Raw genomic sequence first — 6,000 nt, 5'->3', positions numbered from 1 at the left:
TATGTTTCTGGTTGACATGACAAATGCTGATTCCCTGCATGTGGACCAATTCCTGACTGGGTGGGAGTGATCATCTGAAAATCACAAAATAATAGTATTGAATATTTAGCTTGAAAGTATGACAATACAGAAAATGTAGAACATTACAGCACAGTACAGGTTCTTCGGCCCAGTATGTTGTGCCACACATTTAACCTACTTGAAGATCAATCTAACCCTTCCCTCCTGCATAGCCCTCCATTTGTCTATCATCCACGTACCTTTCTAAGGGTTTCTTAGATGTCCCTAATGTATCTGCCTCAATCATCACCCCAGGCTGTATTGAACTTAAATGAAGCCAGTTGCACACTGTACATACTGGAGGAGGCAGTCCTTAAAGAAATTAGATTTTAAAATGCTTTTCACTGAGAAATAAAAGCTCTAAAGCTAATTAGATTCTTCCATGGTTTGCTAAAGAGATTATGAATTTAACTAAAAGAATTTTGGAAAGAACGGTAACAGGAGCCTAGATTTCTCTGAATGCTAGGAATGATAAGCTGATGAAGAGAGAGAAGATGGAAAAGGATAGTGCATGAACAAGAATTATTTATCTTTTTTTTGTAATTTATCATAATAGAAACATAGAAAACCTACAGCACAATACAGGCCCTTTGGTCTACAAAGCTGTGCCGAACGTGTCTTTACCTTAGAAATTACCTAAGGTTACCCATAGCCCACAATTTTTCACAGCTCCATGTACCTGTCCAGGAGTCATATCCTCCTCTACCACTGTTGCCAGCAGCCCATTCCACGCACTCACCACTCTCTGCGTAAAAAACTTACCCTGTACTTCCTCTGTACTTACTTCCAAGCACCTTAAAACCGCGCCCTGTCGTGCTAGCCATTTCAGCCCTGGGAAAAAGCCTCTGACTATCCACATGATCAATGCCTCTCATCATCTTATACACCTCTATCAAATCACCTCTCATCCTCCATCACTCCAAGGAAAAAAGGCCAAGTTCACTCAACCTATTCTCAGAAAGCATGCTCCCCAATCCAGGCAACATCCTTGTAAATCTCCTCTGCACCCTTTCTATGGTTTCCACATCCTTCCTGTAGTGAGGCAACCAGAACTGAGTACAGTACTCCAAGGGGGGTCTGACCAAGGTCAAATGTAGCTGCAACATTACCTCTCGGATCCTAAACTCAATCCCACGATTGATGAAGGCCAATGCACTGTATGCTTTCTTAACCACAGAGTCAACCTGCGCAGCAGCTTTGAGTGTCCTATGGACTCAGACCCCAAGATCCCTCCGATCCTCCACACTGCCAAGAGTCTTACCATTAATACTACATTCTGCTATCATATTTGACCTACCAAAATGAACCACCTCACACTTATTTGGGTTGAACTCCATCTGCCATGTCTCAGCCCAGTTTTGCATCCCATCAATGTCCCGCTGTAACCTCTGACAGCCCTCCACACTATCCACAACACCCCCAACCTTTGTGTCATCAGCAAATTTACTAACCCATCCCTCCACTTCCTCATCCAGATCATTTATAAAAATCACGAAGAGTAGGGGTCCCAGAACAGATTCCTGAGGCACACCACTGGTCACCGGCCTCCACGCAGAATATGACCCATCTACAAACACTCTTTGCCTTCTGTGAGCAAGCCAATTCTGGATCCACAAAGCAAGGTCCCCTTGGATCCCATGCCTCCTTATTTTCTCAATAAGCCTTGCATGGGGTACCTTGTCAAATGCCTTGCTGAAAACTATATACACGACATCTACTACTCTACCTTCATCAATGTGCTTAGTCACATCCACAAAAAATTCAGTTAGGGTCGTAAGGCACAACCTGCCCTTCACAAAGCCATGCTGACTATTCCTAATCATATTATGCCTCTCCAAATGTTCATAAATCCTGCCTCTCAGGATCTTCCCCATCAACTTACCAACCACGGAAGTAAGAATCACTGGCCTATAATTTCCTGGGCTATCTCTACTCCCTTTCTTGAATAATGGAACAATATCCTTAAACCTCCAATCATCCGGAACCTCTCCTGTCCCCATTGATGATACAAAGATCATCGCCAGAGGCTCAGCAATCTCCTCCCTCGCCTCCCACAATAGCCTGGGGTACATCTCGTCCAGTCCCGGTGACTTATCCAACTTGATGCTTTCCAAAAGTTTCAGCACATCCTCTTTCTTAATATCTACATGCTCAAGCTTTTCAGTCCACTGTGAGTCATCCCTACAATTGCCAAGATCCTCTTCCGTAGTGAATACCAAGGCAAATCTGCTATCTCCTCCAGTTCCATACACACTTTTCCACTCTCACACTTGATTGGTCCTATTTACAACAGCCTTTGTACACCATGGTTCCTGTACCCTACCATCCTTTCCCTGTCTTATTGGAATGTACCTATACAGAACTCCACACAAATATCCCCTGGACATTTGCCACATTTCTCCTGTACATTTCCCTGAGAACATCAGTTCCCAATTAATGCTTCCAAGTTCCTGCCTGATAGCCTCATATCTCCCCTTACTCCAATTAAAAACTTTCCTAACTTGTCTGTTCCCATCTCTCTCCAATGCTATTGTAATCACTATCTCCAAAATGCTCTCTTACTGAGAGATCTGACACCTGACCAGGTTCATTTCCCAATACCAGATCAAGGACAACCTCTAATTTTTATGTCTTTATTCTGTAATGCTGCTGCAAAACAACAAAGTTCACACCATTCATCCTCCAAGGACGAACCTTAGAGTTGTATTCTGTATACGTACTTGGATAAGTACTGTACTGGCAGCACGGTCGCATAGCGGTTAGCACAGTACCAGTGACCAGATTCACTTCCACTGCTGTGTGTAAGGAGTTTGTACATTCTCCCCGTGACTGCATACATTTCCTCCAGGTGCTCCAGTTTCCTCCCACAGTCCAAAGATATACTAGTTGGTAGATTAATTGGTCATTGTAAATCGTCCCATGATTAGGCTAGGGTTAATCGGAGTTTCTGGGCATGCTGCTTGAAGGGGTGGAGTGGTCTATTCTGCGCTGCATCTCAATAAATTATAACCTTTAACTAAGAACCATAATTGAATCATTGAATCTTGAAATTTAAGCCAGCACTAATAAACCTGATTCTGATTAAAGAAAAATTTAAAGGCTCCCACTCGCAAGCATCAGCAAAGCATCAACCCTTCCCCACTTATTTCAGCAAAAAGCACCTCCACCCACCAAGCAAGCATCAGCAAAGCCTACCCAAAGAGAGACTGTGATCTGCAGCACAACAAAAACTAATTGTTCACCTGACAATTCAATATGCCACAGGCTTTCTCCCGCTCCCTAGAAAGGGACAGAGAGGTGTCACCCTTCCAACAGCCAGAGGGAATCATCTTACTGATTACGATGTTAAAGTCTGCCACATAGCTTTCATTCCAAGTTCTCCAATTCAAGAATTAGCATCAAACTTTCCCACTATCAAGAGAAAGAGAGTGATCCAAGTATGGAGGCCTCCGATAGCCAATCCGCTGTTCGCGATGTTCAGTTTCTCCACAGAGCCTCAGAACCCCAATGGTACACATAAAAAACGGCCGGTCGGTGAGCCCCCAGGAGTGGGAACCATCACCGTAAAGAACTGCAGTCTGAGTGCTTGGTAGATCATGGGCTTCAACAGATCCCCATCCACCTTGAAAAAAGAAACATTAGAAGGAAGAAATTAAGCTGTTTTCACAGGTGAGCTCAAAGGGTCCACCCTCTGGTGCCACCTTAGGTCTGCCCAACAAATTTAAACAGTAGCTTCCATTAAGTTTACTTAAAGGACAGGAAACAGAGTGAGAGTATGAGTCATTTTCAGGTTTGAAAAGCTGTAACTATCTGTGTGCCACAGAGAACAGTCTTGGCCCTTGACTCTTTACGATCTCTATTGAAGATTTAGAGAAGACGGTGTGCAAATGGTGTGTGGGAAACTTGCTTGGAGAAAAAAAGAACCTGCCAACGATGTCACATTATTCTGTGACACTTCTGCTTCCACAGACTCTGCATGAGCTGCTGAGTTCCTTCAGCAAGTTGCCTTTTGCTTCAACTTTCAGAATCTTCAGCCTCTTCCGTCTCTGATAATATGTGGGCAAGGGGTTTAGAATTTTGGCGTTAACAATGTCAGGAATAGGTTACAGCCATCTCGGACTGAAATGAGGAAGAATTCTATTCTAATTGCAGTGCACATCTCTACATCAGAGGATTACAACTGGTCAGTTATTGAGACTGACTGGCACTTGTGAAGTGAAATGGGAATGTGGGTGCAACACGGAAAACTGGACAAATGGAAGAGTAACCCTGATTGCATATCAGGGACTTGCTACTGCTTCAATTTCTCATATTCTTAAGCAAGAGTCCTTTGAGATAAAACTGGTCCCTGCAATTTCTTGCACCAATTACCATTTTTTAGGGACTGAAGCATTTTTCAGAGGAATGCTCCGCATTTGAAGGCCGTCAACGTGGATGTGTGATTAAAGACATGTTGGACCAGTAGACAAAGATCAGCGAGGGCTGGTGGCCCCTATACCATCCCTCACCTCAACAGGTCAGTGATGAGTGGAGTTTCATGTGTGCAGGAGGCATGAAAACCAGTGACCCTGTAGGTCAGTGAGTTGACAAGTCCAGAATTGGGGTCCTGTTATCAGCAGGTCCGGGGGTCAATGCCAACAGGTGAAGACTGAAGTTCTTGAATCTGGAAGTTGAGGCGCAATGGCCAAAGGCCTCAATTTGTGAGTCCACCTGGGAAATTGGAAGCCCAATATCTGCAAGTCTACATGTTCACTTGAGGTTGGAGTCCTGGAGGTGGCCAGTCCCTGGATTGGAGGATTGTCTGTGTATGTGAGTGAGCGGGAGGTAGGGAATGGGCATGTGTTGCTGATGTTGTTCTGTTGATCACTGTGAGCGTGTTACACTGATGCTGAGATGTGTGCTGGCATTTGCGCCTTCCCCAGCACATTCTCGGTTTGTGTTGGTTGTTAATGCAAATGATGCACTTCTCTGCAACACCCACAAAATGGAGGAACTCAGCAGGTCAGGCGGCATCTATGGAAATAAATAGGTAGCCGGCATTCCAAGCTGAGACCATTCTTCAGGACTAAGCAGGAAGGGAGAAGATGCCAGAATAAAAAGATGGGGGGAGATGAAGGAGGAGAGCTAGAAGGTGACAGGTGAAGTCAGGTGGATGGGAAAGGTTGAGGGCTGGAGAGAAAAGAATTCAATAGAAGAGGAACGTGGACTGTGGGAGAGAAGGAAGAAGGTGGGGACCCAGGGGGAAGTGATAGGCAGCTGAGAAGAGTTAAAAGGTCAGAGTGGGGCATAGAGGAAGAGTGGGGGAGAAGTTTTTTTTAACGGGAAGAAGAAATCAAAATCCAAGCTAAGAGGATGGAGGCTACCAGACAGAATATAAAGTGTTGCTCCTTCACCCTGAGGGTAGCCTCATTGCGGCACAAAAGGACACCATGAATGGGAATGGGAATCTGAGTTAAAATGGTTTGCCACTGGGAAGTTCCGCTTGGGGTGTTTGGAGAGGAACCCCAATTTCCGACAAGTCTCCGCAATGTAGAGGCGGCCGCATCGGGAGCGCCGGACACAATCAACGTGATAAATGAACTTGAACCGACCATGAATTTCTTACCTCTGTATTGGGTCTGGGACTTAACAGATCCATTCCCTTCTTCAGCAAATCATTGTGTCATAGGAAGAGCTGAGCAGATCCTTCGGCATTTCTGTTTTCCCAGTGGCTATGAGCAGGCTTGATGGTCTTTACCTCTCTGTCAAGTAAGGAGTATTTGGGCGAAGGTCTGCCATTACAACAAAGATATAGCATTAGTCAATAATATTTTGTGGTATAATATTCCTGTGTGGGCACGTGGCCATGTGATTAAGGCATTCGACTAGCAATCTGAAGGTCGTGAGTTCAAGCCCCAGCCGAGGCAACATGTTGTGTCCTTGAGCAAGGCACTTAATCAC

General features: G+C 44.8%; 1 long non-coding RNA gene across 1 annotated transcript in view; it reads right to left on the bottom strand.

Annotated features, from left to right (window-relative positions):
- Window positions 1-5,684: 5,684 nt before the first annotated feature.
- The window catches only part of LOC134338082 (uncharacterized), a 100,294-nt gene continuing 99,978 nt past the window's right edge, over window positions 5,685-6,000 (bottom strand). Inside the window, exon 3 of the long non-coding RNA XR_010016134.1 lies at window positions 5,685-5,831. This is a non-coding gene — a long non-coding RNA (uncharacterized LOC134338082). The remainder of the gene's footprint in view (window positions 5,832-6,000) is intronic.

Source organism: Mobula hypostoma, chromosome 26 (assembly GCF_963921235.1).
Source record: "Mobula hypostoma chromosome 26, sMobHyp1.1, whole genome shotgun sequence".
NCBI lineage: Eukaryota > Metazoa > Chordata > Chondrichthyes > Myliobatiformes > Myliobatidae > Mobula > Mobula hypostoma.
Note: the sequence above shows the minus strand (reverse complement) of the source record. Positions and strands in the feature narration are given on the sequence as shown.